A 23,075-nucleotide genomic window follows, 5' to 3' on the forward strand; every position below is an offset into this window, starting at 1 on the left:
AGGCTGCGTGATGCGCAACATCCCTGCCGAAGTTCGTGGGGATGTCCATCTTTGCAACCACCACACCTTACAGCGCGGTACAGATTGGCCCATCAAGATGCCGAATGGACCTCTGAGGATCAGCATCACATGCTCTTGGCCGATGAGCGTCGCATATGCCTTCAACCAGACAATCGTCGGATACGTGTTTGGAGGCAACCCGGTCAGGCTGGACGCCTTACACGTACTGTCCAGCGAGTGCAACAAAGTGGAGATTCCCTGCTGTCTTGGGGTAGCATTATGTGGAGCCGACGCATGCCGCTGGTGGTCATGGTAGGCGCTGTAACGGCTGTACGATACGTGAATGTCATCTTCCGACCGATAGTGCAACCATATCCGTAGCAGTTTTGGCCTGGACGACAATTCACACCCCCATCGTGCAGATCTTGTGAACGACTTCCATCAGCATAACGAAATCGCTCGAATAGAGAGGCCAACGTGTTCTCCAGACCTGAACCCTATCGAACACGCCTTGGATAGATAGAAAAGGGCTGTCTATGGACGACGTGACCCACCAACCACTCTGATGGATCTACGCCGAATCCCCGTTCAGTAGTGGGACAATCTGGACCAACAGTACTTTGATGAACTTGTGGATAGTATGCCACGACGAATACAGGCTTGCACCAATGCAAGAGGACGCCCTACTGGGTATTAGAGGTACTGATGTGTACAGCAATCTGGACCACCACCTCTGAAGGTCTCTCTGTATGGTGGTACAAGACACAATGTGTGGTTTTCATGAACAAAAAAAGAAAATGATGTTTATGTTGATCCCTATTCCGATTTTCTGCGCAGATTCTGGAACTCTCAGAACCGAGGTAATGCAAAGCTTTTTATATGTGTGTAATACACTCATATCCAAAAAAATACTGACTGTGAAAGTGTAATGCAAATTGTACACAAATTTATATTCAAACAGATGGCAAGGGAAAGTTAAAATGGTGAACTTTTGGGGACCGATTGAAGAATGTGTGACGTTGCAGCGCAGGAACCGCGCAGCTGGCAAGCAGAGTAAATAGGGGACATATCGATAGCAGAACATAAAGTCTTTGATAATTCCGCTCCATGCACTCAGTTATTAAGTAACAGCCTTGCAGAGAGGCGCGTCAATAATATATGAAGACATCAGCTTTTGAGATATGTCGTGTAGCTGGGTTCCAAGAAGCCGTTTGAAGTAATAGGCGAATTGCTCGACATCTGAAGAGATGCAATGCCACTATTCGAAAATTTTATCAGGAACTGGTGACCAATGACCGAATATAGCGGAAGAAGGAAGCGGCAGAGCTAGAGAGACGATAGAGCAAGAGGACAGAGCAATCATCAGAGAGGCATTCAGAGCCCCGAATGTGTCATTATCGTGGATACGACGCGCAATTGGTGCTTCAGTGACGACAAGGACCATGACTGACAGAAAGGGGCTGAGCTCACAGCGCTCCTGACACCGACTACCATTGACCTCTGCAGAACAAGAAGCCCGTTTGCAGAGGTATCGGGCACTTTGGGCTTGGAATCCCATTGACTGTAGTAGAACTAACTTCAGCGCTGAGTCCTGCTTCGAGTCGGGCCCCGATAACCAGCGAAGTCGTATTCGGAGACGCTCCGGACGGCGCTGGTATGTTAACTTCAATGTTCCCGCCTTGCGACCCGACGATCAGGAGTGATCTCATGGGGTCCCATTTCATTTTAGAGCAGGAGTCCTCTGGTTGTCACTTGCGACACTCTTACATCATAGTGGTACGCCGACTATGTTCTACGCCGTTTTGTTGCCCTCGGTGGAAGTTCATGCTCGACTTACATTTAAGCAATATTACGCTCGCCCTCCTATGGCGAGAGTTTCTACTGCTTCTCTTCGTGCTTGTCAGACACTACCTTGGTAAGCAAGGTCGTAGGTTCTTGCACAACTGAGAACATCTGGAGGATTGACTATCTGATGCGCCAATTAGACAGAATCTAGTACGAGATCCTTTAGGAGGACATCCAACAACTGTGCCAATAAATACCAAGGCGAAAAATTGTTTCCGTAATGGCCAGAAGCGTACCAGCGCATTACTGATTTGCTCAATTTGTGGAGCCCTTTCTCATGAATAAGTCATGAAACTTTTCTGACACTGTAATCATTTGATTGCCTGTACATGTAGATCACATCTATTCTACATCTACTTCTACATACATATTCCACAATCCACAATATGGTGCGTGGAACCACAATTAGCATCTTATTTCCCTCTTCCACTTCCAAACAGAAGGAGGGAAAAAAGACTACCTATATGCCTCTGTACGAACCCTAATCTCTCTTATCTTATCTTTGTGGTCTTCCCGCGAAATACGAGTATAAGTTGGCGGCAGTAAAACTGTACTGCAGTCAGCCTCAAATTCTGGTTCTCTAAATTTCCTCAGTAGCGAATCACGAAAAGAATGCCTCATTTCCTCCAGAGACTACCACCCGAGTTCCTGAAGCATTTCCGTAACACTCGCGTGATGATCAAACCTACCGGTAACAAATCTAGCAGCACGGCTCTGAATTGCTTCTATGTCCTCCCTCAATCCGACGTGATAGGGATCCCAAACGCTTGAGCAGTACTCAAGAATGGGTCGTACTAATGTTTTCTACCATTGAACCGAAGACGACTATCCGCCTTCCCCATAACTGCCATTACATGCTTGTCCCACTTCATATCGCTCTGCAATGTTACTCCCAAATATTTAATCAACGTGTCAGGCGCAACGCTACTAATGGCGTATTCAAACATTACGGGCTTCTTTTTCCTATTCATCTGCATTAATTTACATTTATCTATATTTAAAGTTAGCTTCCATTCTTTACACCAATCAAAAATCCTGTCCAAGTCATCTTGTATCCTCCTACAGTCACTCAACAACGACACCTTCCCGTACACCACAGCATCATCAGCAAACAGCCGCACATTGCTATCCACCCTATCCAAAAGATCATTTATGTAGATAGAAAAAACAGCGGACCTGCCACACTTCCCTGGGGCACTCCAGATGATACCCTCACCTCCGATTAACACTCACCATCGAAGACAACTACTGGGTTCTATTCCTTAAGAAGTCTTCGAGCCACTCACATATTTAGGAACCAATCCCATATGCTCGTACCTTAGTTAGGAGTCTGCAGTGGGGCACCGAGTCAAACGCTTTCCAGAAGTCAAAGAATATGGCATCCGTCTGATACCCTTCATCCATGGTTCGCAAGATATCATGTGAAAAAAGGGCGAGTTGCGTTTGGCAGGAGCGATGCTTTCTAAAGCCGTGCTGAAGCATGGACAGCAACTTCTCTGTCTCTGTCGCTTTCGGAAACTTCATTCGTGGTGCGTCATCCTTTTCTTCGTCTTAGGGTGTAATTTAAGAGGCGATAACGTACATCGTTGGTTTGATTTTCAAAAATATATTAGTTATAGCGTGAATCACGTGCTAATGGGTGAGGAGCATGACGTCCGCGTCAGGTTCATCGTACTGTGCTTGAAGTAGTCTCTACCAGCTGTTTACTATTTGCTGTGAACGAGGGAACGCCGCAGGCCATCTGACACAGTTAGAGCTCCTCAAAGCCTCGATTATGTTTCCAACCATATACTTCGTAAGGTGACACGTGGACCATCTCAACCATATGGATAATAGAATTTTTCTTCAATTCTTCCTTTTGTCAAATCCTACCTGCCAGTCGTTGATTGCTTAGAATATGTGAAAACAATGGAATGTGTAACATGGATGAGTATTTCGCGCACTGCATTTCTTCAGCACATGAGACTGTAAAATTCCGGAAGCAAAAATCCCTTGTTCAGTCCACTCCACAAAATGCCCACACCTCCCAAGTACTGGGGACTGACGCCGACTCTCGCTGTGTTAGAACTCTGTGTAACTTGAACATTAATCTTTTCTGGGCTGGGGACTATCAATTTCATAACAATAGGAAAATCTCTCTCCTCCAATCGATTTTTTATTACACTGGCTTCAGAGTTTGTCAATATAGGAGAGAAACACAAGCAACAATTTCTTTGCCATTTCCCTTTATTTTCTTTCGTGCCTCGCAACATTTCTTACTGCAGAGAGTGTTATCCCAACCTACAGCTCGTATCGATAGCCACGGAGACTCACGGATGTTGGTAGCCACTAGGAGAAGAGTAGCCACAACCGGCCACAAGGGGCGGGACACGTGTGTGACATGGCAGTGCAGTTCACAGATATACAAACCAGTCAACAGAAAGTTTGGCCACTTGTTCCGTGTTGTATGAAGTGTTTTGTTTATCGTCATATCGCTATTCCTACAACCACACTGCTGTGCTTTTAGACCAGGGGTGAACCGACTTGCTAGTACCGTGGGCCACAAACCTTTCAGTGTGACTATACAAATGCCACAAAATAAGTATTCGAATATGTATATAGGTTCAGAAATATTCGTTTTGATAGCAAATAAAACGATTTACATTTACGGAAATACTGTTTACACAATTTAATTTGAAACACGAACTCAATTGGTCACACAATTACTGCGATCTTTGACTCAATATTTGTCGCAGAAAAGCGTGAAACTGAAATACTGGTGACAAAATATTGGCATTCCATGCAGGTGCACGTCCTGCCGTGACATTATTGAGCAAGTGCACGAGTTTCAAAACCAGAGTGCAGTGAGACGAGTTATTATTCCGAACTGTCCCAATGCCGGTCAGTCTGTCGTGACTCAAAGTACGAAGTTCTACAACGGTCCGCCGTCTCCCTATTCTAGACTGTAGTGTTTTTGCTATTGTAGTACCACCAGTACATAAATAAGGACGACTTCCGCTATGTTGCACATTATTCCTCCGTTTACGGACAAATTCCAAAACTTTTACTTCAACGTCCGAATGTCCTCCTTTGCGAGACCTAGTGAATGTCCTTCTAGGAACGGTAGCGGTATAAAATACCAATTTATGTTCCTTCCATAACCGAACGTTACTCTCAGCTACACTGAACCCTGGCCCCGCCCTCCTGTTACCACATTTTACAGCCGAAAGAAGTTCTTTACGCTTGAAAGTAGCATCATATGATGCTCTTCTCTGCTTTCCTTCCATTACGTACCTAACTAATGCAAACGCACTATGCAGTAAATAGATCAACAATACTGTAACGAAGTTGAGAATTACAGAAATGCATTGTGACGCAAAGCGCGATACATAAATTTCTTATGACACCACTGAACGACGAATTCAACATTACAGTCGAATGTAATGCGTCACCCAGTCTTATGGTCTCCCCCCCCCCCCCCCCCACCACCAAATTTTGAATACTGCGTACGGTAAAAAAATAAGTGTGTACTAGATTCGAGTAAATATGGCAGTAGTTTGAGCTGTAAAGATGAAGTCCGTCATTCTAGGTTCCCAAAAGGAGTTTAACAATTTTATGGAAGTGTCGGCTGTCAATCGAGGTAGAGTCATAAGTAGTATAATCACAAAGACGGTATTGAACCAATTTTTGACTGATACAATCCCACATTTTGCTATGAACGACGTTTATGTAAAAATTAAAATAACCTCATTGTACTCCAGGGAAGCCTCACAGGAGAACTAACGCTCTCAGTAAATATAAATGACTCATCAAACAGGGTGAGCGGCACTGTTGGATAGCGTGGTAATGGCACTTTTATCAACAGAAAAGTATCTTTTGTGGATGAACGTAAGCTACCGTAAAGCGGATTTCAGCGTGTACAGGATAACAGGCCTCTTTAGTTACAAGTGACGCCAGATAATGTACTGCACATAGAAAACAGAAACAAGTTGATAGTGCCAACAAATTGCGGAAAACTTATGGGTTTTATAACATCGTAGAATGGTATCCCGGGCTGATACGAAATGAAACGAAGCTTGAAACCAGCAGCACAGGAGACGTAAATTTCTTTGAGAGGACTCTATGAAACTTTGTGTACCTATAAAGGAAGCTGTAGTCTTGACTTCTGTACAACCTACGATGTTCCGTTATGTTATAAAGTAGGAATGAGTACATCAATCGAACTAATTCAGAGGCGCGCTGCTAGGTCTATAACGGCTGATACTGCCCATACAAAGTGCAACGGACGTGGTCAGAGAGTTTAAACTTTGTGTACCTATAAAGGAAGCTGTAGTCTTGACTTCTGTACAACCTACGATGTTCCGTTATGTTATAAAGTAGGAATGAGTACATCAATCGAACTAATTCAGAGGCGCGCTGCTAGATCTATAACGGCTGATACTGCCCATACAAAGTGCAACGGACGTGGTCAGAGAGTTTATACTTTGTGTACCTATAAAGGAAGTTGTAGTCTTGACTTCTGTACAACCTACGGTATTTCGTTATGTTATAAAGTAGGAATAAGTACATCAGTCGAACTAATTCAGAGACGCGCTGCTAGATCTATAACGGCTGATACTGCCCATACGAAGTGCAACGGACGTGGTCAGAGAGTTTAAACTTAAATCCAAAAAAGAAAAACGACGTTGTTTTCGCGTACAGAAAATTTCCACTCGATGCGAATGGAGTAGGACGAAAAATTTATTATTATTATCATTTTGCTTTACAACATGTTCTAGAATACAAATGCAGACCTATACGTGAATAAAAAATGATGCTACGGAGCATGTGGGATAGCTGCAACCATCCTCCCTATTTCCTGATGAAAGTTCTCGGTTACCCTTCCGATATACTGCTGAGGAAATACGCTCAAATCATGTTTAACATTTGAAAAACAGTCTACATTACATTTTAATTGTGAAAGCTTTCTTGTTCACTGAACACTGTCTTCTTTACTGAGTATATGATTTCATTGCTTTTGTTCATTACGGTTTACAGAGTAAGACTACCGTTTTATGTGAAACTTTCTTGTCAAAGAGCTCTTGTGATGCACTGCTTAATTATGGAGGATCTTTCGTGTGATCATCCACGTGCACTTGCTTTCGGTTGTCAGTCATCTATGGTTAACTTTGGAGCGATGCAAATGCAGATACCGCCAGCTGCTATCGTTCCCATATATGAGGCGGGGATTCGCAGATGCACGAAATGCTGGGTTTCAGCAACGAGGTTTTGGAGCAGCTAAGGGCTAATACTAATCGGAACTCAACGTAACGGTGTAGTTTTAAACTATCTCCTACATCTAAATACGTCATTGCTTTCAATTTCTGGTGTCATGCTCACGACAGCAGTTGAAGGGCTAAGCACGTTTGTCGAGAATGAATTAAGCGGGAGTGCAATGTCCGATTGTCATTTACTTTTCCTCTGGTTTGTTTAGGCTTTAAAGTTGTTGGTGGTGTAATCTTTGCCTACAATGCAATATTCATTGCCTAATAAGATATTGGTGAGCCAAACTTAAGGACGAAAGAAACTTTCGTATAATGGGTCTCTATCAAGTAACATATCTCGATGAATGTACTCAGAAAAAAACCTCTATAGTACTGCACTCAAGGTTACTGAAGCAAATACGCAACGAGACGAAGAGAAATGGCACGTTTACTCAAAGACAATAATCAAGCTGTAGTCACAGCGATTCACGATGGTCCCCTGAACACTGGAAAAGGCAGAAAATTTTTCTTAGCAGAGTGTGTGACGGCCGCTGTGGCCGAGCGGTTCTTCACGCTTCTGTCCGGAACCGCAATACCGCTACGGTCGCAGGTTCGAATCCTGCCCCGGCATGGGTGTGTGTAATGTCCTTAGGTTACTTAGATTTAAGTAGTTGTAAGTTATAGGGGACTGATGACCCCAGATGTTAAGTCCCATAGTGCTCAGAGCCATCTGAACCATTTTTTAGGGTGTGTGATTTCCGCAGGAGGCAGGAAGTTTCTCCAACGTGATAGCCACAAGGTTGCTGAGGAGTTGTTACGGCAGAGCGTTCGTTTCCTCCCCCACCGAGATTGTCAACAGCTGGATGGTCATCGGTACAAGTGGAGTTGTTGTTCTACGTTACCCAAACGCATCTCAGACGTGTTCGACGGTATCTGAGTCGGGGAAACGAGCAGATGATCCAATTAGCCTAATATCCTCTCGTTCAATAGTTTCTCCACCTGCGCTGTTCAACACGGTCGCACATTGTCACCCATAAAACTGTAGTCAAGGCGAATGCAATCCCCGAAAGGACACAGAGAGTAAAGGAGCCCATCAGGTAAACCGGCGAATGTCCTTGTTCAAAGATTTGGAGATTGGTACGCCCGTGCAACATTACGCCTCCCCAACACCATAGCACCTGGAGCACCAAACGGATCATATTCGACAATGCTGAAAGTACCTTCACATGGCCGGAGGTAGGGTCACCTAATGCATCTAGGATCGTTTTGGTGTCCCAGATGTTATCGTATGGGAAAGAACAATGTCGGGTGGAATACCGTCCACTCATTACTGTGGACTGGTACTCCCACCGCAAGCGCATCTGAGGTCATCAGTTCCCTAGAACTTAGAACTACTTAAACCTAACTAACCTAAGGACATGACACAAATTCATGCCCCAGGCAGGATTCGAACCTGCGACCGTAGCGGTATCGCGGTTCCGGACTGAAGCGCCTAGAACCGCTTGGCCACTCCGGCCGGCGTGCATCTTTTCATGAGCACGTTCGGGCCTCAGGCTTCATATTTATGGGTGACAAAGGACGATCATATCGAACAGCGCGGGTTGAGGCGCTCTTGGAATGAGATGATTTTCTGCAAGTGGACTCGCCTATCCCTTCTCCCGACTCAAAACTCCTCGTCCACATGTGGGATACGTTAGGAAAAACGTGTTGTAGCACGTGCACATGTCACGACGACCATCAAGCAGTGGTCATCCGCATCGGTGAAGGAATGGGATGCCCAACCACGAAAACTCCTTACCAGGGCAGCACGCTGCAGACCGTTCATTGTAATCAGTGATGACCATACACCCGATAACGACCCATGTCCCGCAGTTTGTAGTGCCCATGGGACCATCACGAAGCGCGGTCTTATTGTCTTTGAATGAAAGTGTCATTTTAGACTTGTTTCGATTACCTTCTCTACCACACGTAGCATTTATTTCTATGTATCGTCTTAGATTCATAAAGCTGTTTTACTTGGCAGAAACACGTCATGCCAAAGTTATTTTCAGCGTTAAGTTCTGCACACCAGTGATTTCGCTCCGCATTTTATAACATGAGAAACAAAGTGACTGGTGTTTGCTGTAAGCAACGAGTGTGACAGGGGACTGCCGACAGCAGAGCGGGATTTGCTCGCTGCTCTAGAGGGACACGGAGCTTGCTTCGGCGTACTGCGGAATAACGAAACATGCACTATGTGGTGAAAAATATCCGGACGCCCACAAAAACATACGTTTTTCATATTAGGTGCATTTTGCTTCCACCTACTGCCAGGTACTCCATATCAGTGACCTTAGTAGTCGTTAGATATCGTGAGAGAGCAGAATGGGGCGCTCCGTGGAACTCACGGACTTATAACGTGGTCAGGTGATTGGATGTCACTTGTGTCATACGTCTGCTCACGAGACTTCTACACTCCTAAAAGTCTCTGGGTCCACTGTTTCTGATACGATATTGAAGTGCAAACGAGAAGGGACACATACAGCACAAAAGCGTACAGGCCGAACTCGTCTGTTGACTGACACAGACCGCCGACATTGGAATTCCAAACTGCATAAAGTTCCACTGCAAGTACGATGACAGCTAGGCGGGAGGTGAGAAAACTTGGATTTCATGGTCGAGCGGCTGCTCATAAGCCACACATGACTCCGGTGAATGCCAAACGATTCCTCGCTTAGCGTAAGCAGCGTAAACATTGGACGATTCAACAGTGGAAAAACGTTGTGTGGAGTGACGAACCACGGTACACAATGTGGCGATCCGATGGCAGGATGTGGGTATGGCGAATGCCTCGTGAATGGCATCTGCCAGCATGTGTAGTGCCAACAGTAAAATTCGGAGGCGGTGGTGTTATGGTGTGGTCGTGTTTTTCATGGAGGGGGCTTGCACACCTTGTTGTATTGCGTGGCATTATCACAGCACAGGCCTACATTGATGTTTTAAGCACTTTCTTGCTTCCCACTGTTGAAGAGCAATCTGCGGACGGCGACTGCATCTTTCAACCTTTCAACACTATCGAGCAGGTGCTGATAATGCACGACCTGTGGCGGAGTGCTTACACAACATTAACATCCCTGTAATGCACTGGCCTTCACAGAGTCCTAACCTGAATCATATGGAACACCTCTGCGATATTTTGGAACGCTGACTTAGGGCCAGGCCTCACCGACCTACGTCGATACCTCTCCTCAGTGCAGCACTCCGTGAAGAATGGGCTGCCATTCCCCAGGAAACCTTCCAGCACCTGATTGAACGTATGCATGCGAAAGTGGAAGCTGTCGGCCCATTTTGAATTCCAGAATTACCAATGGAGGGCGCGACGAACTTGAAATTCACTTTCAGCCAGATGTGCGGATACTTTTGATCACATAGTGTAGCACGTCACACACATTGTGAGCAAAAGAATGTTTAGAAACGGATGGAAGTTGCCCCCGCCAGGCGACCTGAATATTGTTTGTAGTGTAGAACAGGGCGGTTGTTATTACATTCGTGATTCATTTACAACTACGTCCCGTGTTGTCACTGCACGCTCTGGCACTTGACAGCTCAATGTGTAACATTCCAGCACGTGTGATCAGAGCGTAAAGGCTAGTCGCTTGACTGCTGTGAATGGAGTAATTGAATTCAGCACGCCTGCTCCTGTGCTGACGAGCGCATAGTGCGAATCGAAATGCGAACTATAGCCTCAAAGTAACCCACAGTGCAAAAATTAACGGGAATCGTTTGGACAATTTCAAGCTCACTAACGCACAGATTATCTTAAATTCACTCTCGTTACATATAACTGACAGTATCGTCAAAGTGCGTCATATTCATTTCATTCTTCCTCGATTGCTGCACTTACAGTAAAGATTTTAAATAAAATCATTTAGTTAACTGATTACGCTGTACAACGTTCAGAAGTGTCACGAAATATATCAGTAATTACTTCCTATTTCCGAAATCAGTTGTTCAAATGGCTCTGAGCACTATGGGACTCAACTGCTGAGGTCATTAGTCCCCTAGAACTTAGAACTAGTTAAACCTAACCAACCTAAGGACATCACAGACATCCATGCCCGAGGCAGGATTCGAACCTGCGACCGTAGCGGTCTTGCGGTTCCAGACTGCAGCGCCTTTAACCGCACGGGAAATCAGTTGTCATGGAAGCTAAATCCATGCAATGTGCGCCTTCCAAACTTTTCGCGCGTTTCGCTGTTCACTTATGAATCAGAGCTAATCAGTTTGCTTTTTCAATTATTTCGCAGTGATTCTATGCGAGTAGTTTTCGATACTATAATTTTATTGCAAGATGAACTATTTATACGATCCTGTATAACAGTGGATGTGTGCAATATTTCTAGTTTTTCGTTTCTTGTTTGTTTTTTTCTGTGATATTCCATCAGTATTTAAAAATAGTATTACTAACAATTATTCTTAAATGAGAAATAAATGTTCGTTAGTTTCACCACTGAAAACTCAACCGCTGGCCATTCACGTGTCTCTTTCTTTTTTTTTTATGTTGCTGTCGGCTTCCAGTAATACCACACACTACACTCATATTTTACAGATCCTAAGCGTGTGCTTTGATGATGTATCAACTTCCTTCATTTTCTTCTAATCGAGTCTGTAGCTTTCATCCTCTACAGCTCCGTATAGTACAGTTGAAGCTATTCCCTAACGTCTTAATATATGCCCCATAATCGTGTCCCTTCTCTTTGTCATTGTTGCCGTTCACTGATTCTACAGAGAACCTCCTCAGTCATTCTAATTTTCAACATTCTTCTGTAGCACCACATAAGAAAATCTTCGTATCTCTTCTGTTCCGGTTTTCCCCCAGTCCATGTTTCACTACCATACAGTGGGTAGCTCCAAACGTACATTCTCAGAAATTTCTTCCTCAAATTAAGGCCTATGTTCGTCACTAGTAAGTTTCTCTTGACCAGGAATGCCTTTTGTACCAGTGCTAGTCTACTTTCAATGTCCTCCTTGCTTCCTCCGTAATGGGTAATTGTACTGCCTAGGAATATTTGTCGACCTGGAAAAAGCGTTCGACAATGTAAAATGACGCAAGATATTTGAAATGTTGTGAAAAATTAAGGTAAGATGAAGGGAAAGAGGGGTTGTACACAATATGTACAAGAACCAAAGGGGAATAATAAGAGTGAAAGGCCAAGTATGAAGTGCTTGGATTAAAAAGACAGGAATGTAGTATTTTGCCTCTACTGTTCGATCTGTACATCGAAGAAGCAATGATGGAAACAAGAGAAACGTTCAAGCGTGGAATTACAATCCGAGGTGAGAGGCTATCAGTGACAATATTCGCTGATGACATTGATATCGTCACTGCTGAAGGTGAAGATGAATTATTGGATCTGTTGAATGAAATGGAATGCTTGATGACTAGAAAATGTGGATTCACAGTAAATCGAAGAAAGACGAAAGTAATGAGAAATAGCAGAAATGAGAACGGCGAGAAAATTTACAGCAGTATTGGTGGTCAGAAGGTAAATGAAGTTAAGGAATTCTGCTACCTAGGCAGCAAAATAACCAGTGACCGACGGAGCAAGCAGAACATAAAAAAACAGACTAGGCCAATGGCTAAAAGGGCATTCCTGGCCAAGAGAAACATACTAATATCAAACTAGACCGTAACTTGAGGAAGAAATTTCTGCGAATTTACTTTTGGAGCACAGAGTTGGGTGGTAGCGAAGCACTGTCTGTGAGAAAACCGGAAAAGAAGAAACTCGGAGCATTGACAATGTGGTGCTAGAGAAGAATGATGAAAATCAGATGGACTGGTGAGGTATGGCATGTGGAGGTCCTTCGCAGAGTCGGTGGGGGAAAGGAATATATGGAAAACACTGACAAGAAGAAAGGACAGGATGGTAGCACGTCACTTAAGACATTAGGGAGTAACTTTCATGGGACAGAGGGAGCTGTCGACGGTCAAAAATTGTAGAGGAAGGGAGAGATTGCAATACACCCAGCACATAATTGAGAACGTAGGTTGCAAGTAGTACTCCGAGATGAAGAGGTTGACACAGGAGAGGAATTCGTGACGGTGCATATCAAACCAACCAGTTTGAAGAGTGATGAATAATAAAAAAAAAGAAAAAAAAGCAGCCACTTCGAGATCATTAATTACTTTAGTTTCTCGCTATTCTCATTTCTGATACTACTCGTTACTTTCTTCTATCTTCGTTATAATCTCAGTCAACGTTCTGTACTCACTTGACTGTTCATTACATTCAGCAGTCCCGTAATTATTCTTCCCATCCAATCAAGATAGCTATTTCATCAGTAAACTCATCACTGATGCCCTCTAACCCTGAATTTTAACCCCGCTTTTCTACCTTTCTTGTTATTTACATCATTGCCTCTTTGATGTATAGACCGAACAGCACGGGTGAAAGATTAAACACATGTCTTATCCCTGCCTAATCCCTTTCACTTAACTGACCATTATACAGGGTGGTCCATTGATCGTGATCGGGGCAAATATGTCATGAAATAAGCGTCAATCGAAAAAAGCTACAAAGAACGAAACTTGTCTAGCTTGAAGGGGGAAACCAGATGGCGCTATGGTTGGCTAGCTAGATTGGCCCTGCCATAGGTCAAACGGATATCAGCTGCGTTTTTTAAACTAAGAACCCCCATTCTTTATTACATAATCGTGCAGTACGTAAAGAAATATGACTGTTTTAGTTAGACCAATTTTTTCGCTTTGTGATAGATGGCGCTGTAATAGTCACAAACATATGGCTCACAACTTTAGACGAACAGTTGGTAACACGTAGGTTTTTTTAAATTAAAATACATAACGTAGGTACGTTTGAACATTTTATTTCGGTTGGTCCAATGTGATACATGTATCTTTGTGAACTTATCATTTCTGAGAACGCATACTGTTACAGCGTGATTACCTGTAGAAACAACATTAATGCAATAAATGCTCAAAATGATGTCCGTCAACCTCAATGCATTTGGCAATACGTGTAACGACATTCCGCTCAAAAGCGAGTAGTTCGCCTTCCGTAATGTTCGCACATGCATTGACAATGCGCTGACGCATGTTGTCAGGCGTAGTCGGTGGATCACGACAGCAAATATCCTTCAACTTTCCCCATAGAAAGAAATCCGAGGACGTCAGATCCGATGGACCTGCGGGCCATGGTATGGTGCTTCGACGTCCAATCCACCTGTAACGAAATATGCTATTCAACACCGCTTCAACCACACACGGGCTAAGTGCCGGACATCCATCATGTTGGAAGTACATCGCAATTCTGTCATGCAGTGAAACATCTTGTAGTAACATCGATAGAACATTACGTAGGAAATCAGCAAACATTGAACCATTTAGATTACCATCGATAAAAAGGGAGCCAATTATCCTTTCTCCCATAATTCCGCACCATACATTAACCCGCCAAGGTCACTGATGTTCCACTTGTCGCAGCCATCGTGGTTTTCCGTTGCCTAATAGTGCATTTTATGCCGGTTTATTTTACGGCTGCTGGTGAATGACGATTCGTCGCTAAATAGAACGCGTGCCAAAAATCTGTCATCGTCCCGTAATTTCTCTTGTGCCCGGTGTCAGAACTGTACACGACGTCGCCATGCAATTCCTACTGCATAGAAATATGGTACGGGTGCAATCGATATTGATGTAGCATTCTCAACACCGACGATTTTGAGACTCCCGATTCTCGCGCAGTTTGTCTGCTACTGATGTGCGAATTAGCCGCGACAGCAGCTAAAACACCTACTTGGGCATCATCATTTGTTGCAGGTCGTGGTTGACGTTTCACATGTGGCTGAACACTTCCAGTTTCCTTAAATAACGTAACTATCCGGCGAACGGTCCGGACACATGGATGATGTCGTCCAGGATATCGAGCAGCATACATAGCACACGCCCGTTGGGCATTTTGATCACAGTAGAAATACATCAACACGATATCAACCTTTTCCGCAATTGGTAAACGGTCCATTTTAACACAGTTAATGTATCACGAAGCAAATACGTCCGCACTGGCGGAATGTTACGTGATACCACGTACTTATACGTTTATGACTATTACAGCGCCATGTATCACAAAGAGAAAAAAGTGGTCCAACTAAAACATTCATATTTCTTTACGCACTACAGGAATATTTAATAAAAATAGCGGTTCCTATTAAAAAATGCATTTGATATCAGTTTGACGTATGGCAGCGCCATCTAGCGGGCCAACCATAGGGCCATCTAGTTTTCGTCCTCAAGGTAGACGAGTTTCGTTCTTTGTAGTTTTTTTCATTTCAATGAACCACCCTGTATATAGCTTGGTGAGCCTTATCATTTCAGTGTTTAAATTTTGTAGCCTCCCTTCCAAGTTCGAACTCCCTGAATCATAAAACGTTATCCTGTTGTGCGTAATTCAGTATTTTGCTCATGGTCACCTCCACCTCAGCAATCCTCTCGCAAAGATCGGAATGGGGAATCAGTCTGGAACCTTATTCCAATGGAGATCTCCTCACGACACTTTATCCATTACAGGCGACATGTGGTGTCGATCCACTTTCTGTGTAATACACAAAGGAATTACAGACATGGCTGAAAGCTGACATTGATTTAGAGCAATGCGGAAAGTTGAAAAGTTGTGTCAGATGGCGATTCGAATCCAGGTCTCCTGCTTACTGGGCAAATGCTTTGACCACTAAGCAGTCCAGACACAGTAGCCATGGTAACTGCACGGACTACTCTAGCACACCTTATCATACCTAAATTATCAATCTATCCACACACTCCACTCTTATAAATAGCCTGAGACGTTTGTGTATTGTGATGTCATAGTAACACTCTTCCCATATTCCGGCTCTGGAGCAGTAAAACAGAATTCTGCACTGTTTGAAATAACCCAACAGATAGACTGTGTGCTGGGTTGTGACGTCATAGAGTCTGTCGTAATAGGTCCAGTACGCCATAGTCGGCACATGGATTTCGGGCTAGTTAATAATGAGGATAACAGTCCCACTTCCTCAGGAGCGGCGAAAATTCCGCCAAAATTAGAATTTCCTGACGGAATATGAATTTTTCGCCAAAACTTTGAATTTACCGCCATTTTGTAAATAGGGTGATTGATCTTTGTCAGAGCGGGGGAATCCTGTGAGCCATTGATGATGTCGTCAGTGTCGCACTTTGGGCCAGAATACCCACAATATACCTACTTAAGTCTTACCTATTATACCAATGCCCCTGCTGTTAGGAAACATTTTATGCCTTCGGGCGTCGTGGGTGTTCCTCATAGACCTCATGCTCTAATTTTCGCTACAAGTGAAAGTATAGAAGAATTAAGTTTGGTAAATGTGAAGACCATATTGCGTTTCGTGAACGCCTGTTCCAGTGCTCTCCGACTGGTTTATTATCCGCGTGTGTCATTACATGTGGGGTACGTAAGGGAGAGTCATCATGTTGCCACAGACTAATTGCCTTGTGTCCAGTGGGATATCTTCCAATACCTGCGGCGGCAGCATAACTTGACTGCATTTAAATTCCCGTGAATAAAACAGGGGCCAGTGATCCGGTCTTTGGAAAACACGCACTAAACGTCAGTAGACCAAGAGTATTATTTATATGCGCTTTACTGTATCAGCGCAGATTTTCTCCCGAAGATTAGTGTAGATTATGAAGGCTGACTTGACCATGGTTTATAAACGATACTTCGTCCTGAAACTAAATTTTGCACAGATACGCCACATTACATTTCACTTTTCGTAGATAACACTCGGACAACGATAACCAATTTGGGAAGTCACTGCGATGAAGCTGTAGATGCAGCTGAACCTGAAAAGGATGAAATGTGATCGAATGTAGTGTTCCCAGAACACTGGTTTGGTTGATCCCTCTCGTACCTCCTACGTTGTGTGCTACTGCTGCTAAAATGTTAGTTTCATTTCTTTTTTGAGTTGCGCTTCTGTTTTCTATGTGTATTTCACTCCCTATACTACCAGTTCTAGAACTGGCGATTTTCACCACAAACAGTATTCAGTATTTCGACTGTCGTATACATTGTGAATGTCTCAATAGCTTTACAAGCAAGTTATCTGCGTGCTACAATACAGAACACAGACTGACGGGTTTCAAGCGCAGAAGTAAACACAGGGATTGTACGCGCGCTACCTGTTTGCCACAAACGTTTGTGTGCAGACATGTGAAACAAAAAGGAGACTGTATCTACTATCTAGGAACAGCTCTGATGTTAGCATTGTAATGCGTTACAAAGAATACTACACAATATTGAAGTAAGTAATCCAGAAACCAAAGCAGCTTTATTGTGAGAAAAAGGTAATTACGTCAAGCATCAAAATACCATAAAGAGTGTATGAGATATGTAGAGGTAGGGCCATAAAGGAAAAGGAACAACTAGCATCTACTGTTGCAAACATCATAAACTAGTACTTTGTGTCTGTTACTGACAGTATCGGGTTATCAGGTTATCAGGTTCGGTGAACAGTACAGTGGAGTATCCCAGACTAATCTTTAGAAATAACTTCAGTTAAATGGAAAGAAACTCACGTCTCCCAAAGAAGCAGCGTCCATCACAAAATCTTTAAAATTTAAGTATTCTAATGGTATGAGAACACATCAACGAAGTTAATCAAAGAGTGCTCATGCGAGTTGAGTTCTATCTTCAGCTATTTATGTAATCAATCTCGTATCAGCAGAACATTTTCAGACTGGTAAAATATGCTGAAGCTAAGCCTTTTTACAAAAAGAGGGATAAAGAGATACCATCAAACTATCGACTACTTACATTTCTTCTAGCGTCCTCAAAAATAGTTGTAAAGGCTGTGTTCAAGCGTCTTCTAAAGCATCTGACTGCAAATAATATATCGGCCAGGTCACGGTTTGGGTTTCTTAAGGGTTTTGATGTAGATAAAGCTATTTACACCTATAGCGAGAGTGTACTTAATTCATTAGATAACATAGGCCACTGTCATTTTCTGTGACCTGCCTAATGCCTCTGCGAATCATCACATTCTCTTAAGTAAATTATAATATTATGGTGTCACCAGGAGTGCTGCGAAATGGATTGACTCTTATTTAACTAACAGGAAACAAAGAGTGTCATTGCGAAATACCTGTGCAGTAAGCAGTCAGTCTTCATCTGATTGGAGATTAATTACATGCGTGGTTCCTCAAGGTTCCATCTTAGATCCATTCCTTTTTCTTGTGTACATTAATGACCTCTTGTCTGTTACATTGCCATATAAGTTTGTTTTGTTACGGATGATACGAACTTTACAGTAAGTAGCAAGTGAACTACACATTTAGAAATGACTGCTAATCAAATTTTCGCTGACATTAATAAATGGTTAAAAGCTAATTCACCGTCATGAAACTTTGAAAAGATCCATTATACGCAGTTCACAACCTGTAAGAGATTTCCTTACAGCGTATGCATAACATATGAAGATATGCAGTAGAAGACGTTGACAGTGTTAAATTTCTTGGATTACAACTCGATAATAAATTTAGATGGAAAGGGAACACTACAGAATTGCTGATCATCAAACCGAGGAAAAGCTTTTAGATTTCAAAAACGTGTAATAAGAATCATTTGTGGTGTAAATTCAAGAACGACATATAGAAACCTGTTTAAGGAACTTTGTAGTCTAACCGCTGCTTCTCAGTATATGATACTTAATGAAATTTGTTGCAATTAATGTATCTCTGCTTCCAGCCAATAGCTCAATACATGGTATCAATACTAGGAATAAGAACAATGTACATAAAGACTTAACATCACTTACCTTGGTCCAGAAAGGGTTCCAGTATTCAGGAACACATGTTTTCAATAAATTGCCAGCAACCACTAAAAACTTTGTTTCATAAAGCACGGTTTTGAAACACTTTTTACAGGAAACTCTTTCTACTCTATAGATGACTATCTTAACACGAACTGATCGACCAGCTTAAGGAAAACTTACAATATTTCAGCTTTGACAGCACTTGGTCACAACAGTCAATATTAGGTATTTTGTGTATGATAAATTTGTTAAAAGTGCATAACTATATTTCATTCTGACAGAGTATTAATTCTGTAAATATTAGCTGTTCCAGTTTCCTGCTATGAATTCACCTATTTGGATAATATCCTGTCAAATGATCAGGCTAGAGTGTATTTTATTCAAATATTTTACGTTTTTATGTTATATTTTGTGACATGTTCCATACTCACAAGAATTATCTCATTTTTGGGTCTGTGAAACTAAAACTGAATCTAATCTAATTTGTGGAACCTCTTCTCTTGATGCGAAGACAATGGGTTGCGGCACTGTTATCGTGATAATGTTTGATCAAGTCCCACACGTGTTAGGTCGTCGAGGTCCCCTTTAAGCTTATGCTACAGAAAAAAAACAAATTCGGTATCGTAATTTGCTGACTAGAAACGATAAAAATACTTGCGAACGTCAGGAAATCCGCCAAATTATCCACAATAACTTTGTGAAACACGAACCTCGATGTATTTATTCATTCTGGATATATTTGGGATGGCTTTTCTTAGCTGCCTCGCCCTGTGTATTATTGGTACACCTCTTCCCCGAGCAGAAACACGGTTTAAATGGTCTTCATGCTCGGTTTCTATTTGAGTTAGAAACTTTGGGCGGAAAAATTTTGATTTAGCCAAGACCAGCTGCCATTTGCATAGCCATTCCAACATCTGTCTTACTGTACCTATGATTTAGTACATTAAGCACAGTTAACGCGAAGAAACGGAGGAGTCACGCAAGTAGTCGATTAATTCCTTACGGAAAAGATTTCAATTGGGGTGACATTAATGCTCAGCACCGTTCGGATTTTACAGTTACCCTCATTCGGATTTTACGTGGAAAAACAGTCACTCGCACCCCGGACCAGTGCGAGACTGAGGGATCAAATTAGGTCCTTAGTCTATCAAGGGGAGTCCACGACGTTGGGGTCACGGATTTACTTCAAATTTCATATAAACATTTAGTGGGCCATTAAAACAACGTAATGTGCAAGTAGTGAGGGGCACTACTCCGGCAATTCCGAGAAAATCGCAAGAGAAGTTTTACGCACCTAATATGTAACTGATTTATCTGTGAGAATGGGCCGGCCGTAACAAATCGTTGTAGTCAAGTGGACGTCGGCATGGTACTTCAGCGTGTTCGGTCAGAGAACTGGCTGCTCTCTAAAACTGAGTGAACGGATCAACGACGATCTCAGCGTTCGTGCTAAGAAAGAGGGTTGTGGACGGAGAGATGATTCAAATCCTGCTACCACTTATTTTGACTTTATATGTTTTTCATCACTTGTAACTCTATTTAATTTTTATGACATTTGAGAGGTAATACAATAAAAGAAATCCACATGCATTTTTATGAAGTTGTAGTGAATTTCATATGCTTGTGGCTATTTACTATTTGTAAATAAACTTTCAAGGACAAGAGACAGGCTTGTCAGCTGAAGTCAGACCCCTACAAATAATGATGCGGAAGACATTACTCACAATCATTAATATAGCTGGTCACAATTTGCCAGGTCACAAGAGTAATGTACGAACAACTTAAATTGGAAGGAAAACATAGAAAACGTTGTGGGGAAGGCTAACTAAAGACTGCGTCTTGTTGGCAGGACACTTAGAAAATGTAACAGATCTACTAAGGAGACTGCCTACACCACGCCTGTCCGTCCGCTTTTTAGAATACTGCTGCGCTGTGTGGGGTCCTTACCAGATAGGACTGACGGAGTACATCGAAAAAGTTCAAAGAAGGGCACCACGTTTTGTATTATCAGTAAATATGGGAGCTGGTGTCACAGAATTGGTACAGGATTTGGGCTGGACACCACTAAAAGAAAGGCGTTTTTCTTTGCGACGGAATCTTCTTACAAAATTCCAATCTCCAACTTTCTCCTCTGAATGCAAAAATATTTTGTTGATAGTGACCTACATAGGGAGAAACGATCACCACGATAAAATAAGAGAAATCAGAGCTCGTACGGAATGATATAGGTGTTCCTTCTTGCCGCGCGCGACACGAGATTGGAATAATAGAGAATTGTGAAGGTGGTTCGATGAACCCTCTGCCAGGCTCTTAAATGTGATTTGCAGAGTACCCATGTAGATGTAGATGTTAATGTTGATGTAGATGTAGTCGTCGGACTTGCTCTCGACATCACACGTTGCAGGATGGTATTTGCTATAAGCACATGGAAAACATAAATTGGAACTTCGTGCAAATACACGTAGTTTTCTTTTTCATTATATTACCTCTCAAATGTCATATAAATTAAATAATATGACAAGTGATGAAAATATAGGTTAGTAATGTAGTCTGAGAATTAGTCGAACCGCCGCCTCATACACGTTCGTCATACGAAGCTCGAACTCTAATCACTTGACTACTATGACCTCTAACGTCTGGACCCGCACGCAGAGATACGTACCGCCACATAACACACGCGTAAAACTTCTCTTGCTATTTTCTCGGAAATGTCAGAGTAGTGCACCTAACTACTCGCACATTATATTGTTTTAATGGCTTACTAAACGTGTACACAATTTGAAGTAAGTGCGTGATCCCAACGTCGCGGCCTCCCATTGTAAGGCAACACTCAGTCGTCTGAAAAAATCTTGTTGGTTTGGATTTTACTTTGAAAAAACATGTTTTCTAGGAGTTTATATGAAGCGCACCGCTTTTATACTTTAGACCAGCACGAACCGGTTCGAACTTTCGAATGTCGATAAGTGGATGAAGTCAAACACAATATGTTTCCCATAATCTTGATCCACTATCGAGATAAGATAGTTTAAAGTCGAGCCAAATGTAGAATGTAAAATTCGTTGTTGCGTGTACTGAATGCGCGGAAATGATTAAATTTGAATCAAATAAATAAAAATTACATTCTCACAGCAAAATTGAAGAGTCCCTATGATAAGAGTAGTGTCATTCGGATTTTACGTGCAAAAAACACGTTTTGTGAGTTTTTACGAACGCCGCTTGCGTGTTTCAAACGTGTGTGATTCGATTCATATTTTTATGGCGGTAGACATATAATTCCAAGTGAAACGATAATTAAATGGACACCCTAGCTGCAAACAGGCGTTGATGTACTTCATTGGGGACATGTTGAAAATGTGACGCACTATCCACTGTGCCTGCGGTGGCTCAGATGGATAGAGCGTCTGCCATGTAAGCAGGAGATCCCGGGTTCGAGTCCCGGTCGGGGCACACATTTTCAACATGTCCCCAATGAAGTACATCAACGCCTGTTTGCAGCTAGGGTGTCCATTTAATTATCGCTTCACTTCTAGCAAAGCTGCATGGTCATCCACGATAACTGTTCTTTCGGGAACAGATACTACCGTCATATATATATATAATTACAATTAATGGTCGTTCTGTTGTTCTGTGAAAACATTATCCAATGCCACGATATCACGGTTTAAAGCTGCACATAAAATGCACATAAAATCATGTTCCAGACGAATTGCACGGGCTGTGAGGGCTTACAGCTATACAGATGATAATAAAAATGTGTGGTTAAACTAATTAGGAAGAGCGTGAACAAAAATGTTTGATTTTTCGGGTTGTATGTCCGAAAAATCATGCGTTTGCACATGAAATCGTGTTTCATAGAACAGCTTTGCATTTTAAGCGCTGCGTTTGGATCTAATAAAAAGAATGCTTTATTACTATTGATTAATGTTTCGTTGTGTAACCTTTAAAAATTTTATTCACCAATGGGTTAAAATCTTCTAAGAAGCTCTGGATGTGTGAAACTGTACCAAACCAGAATTATGCCCAGATCTATGCAAAATAATGTACTGTTTCATCAACCATTTAAAGTTTTATCGATGATCAAGCAGAAAACTCACCAGAAAACTGCTGTAAAAATAATTGTAAGAATGAGTTCACCTTATTTCCAATCAACAGAAAATGTTTCACTGTGTTTTCTTCAAAACTGCTATGCCATCT

General features: G+C 42.4%; 1 non-coding gene across 1 annotated transcript; it reads left to right on the forward strand.

Moving 5' to 3' along the window:
• The first annotated feature begins 22,253 nt into the window (after positions 1-22,253).
• On the forward strand, positions 22,254-22,328 carry Trnat-ugu (transfer RNA threonine (anticodon UGU)). The gene has a single exon. It is a non-coding gene; the product is annotated as a tRNA-Thr (tRNA).
• The last annotated feature ends 747 nt before the right edge of the window (positions 22,329-23,075 follow it).

Source organism: Schistocerca serialis, chromosome 5, assembly GCF_023864345.2.
Source record: "Schistocerca serialis cubense isolate TAMUIC-IGC-003099 chromosome 5, iqSchSeri2.2, whole genome shotgun sequence".
NCBI classification, from domain to species: Eukaryota; Metazoa; Arthropoda; class Insecta; order Orthoptera; family Acrididae; genus Schistocerca; species Schistocerca serialis.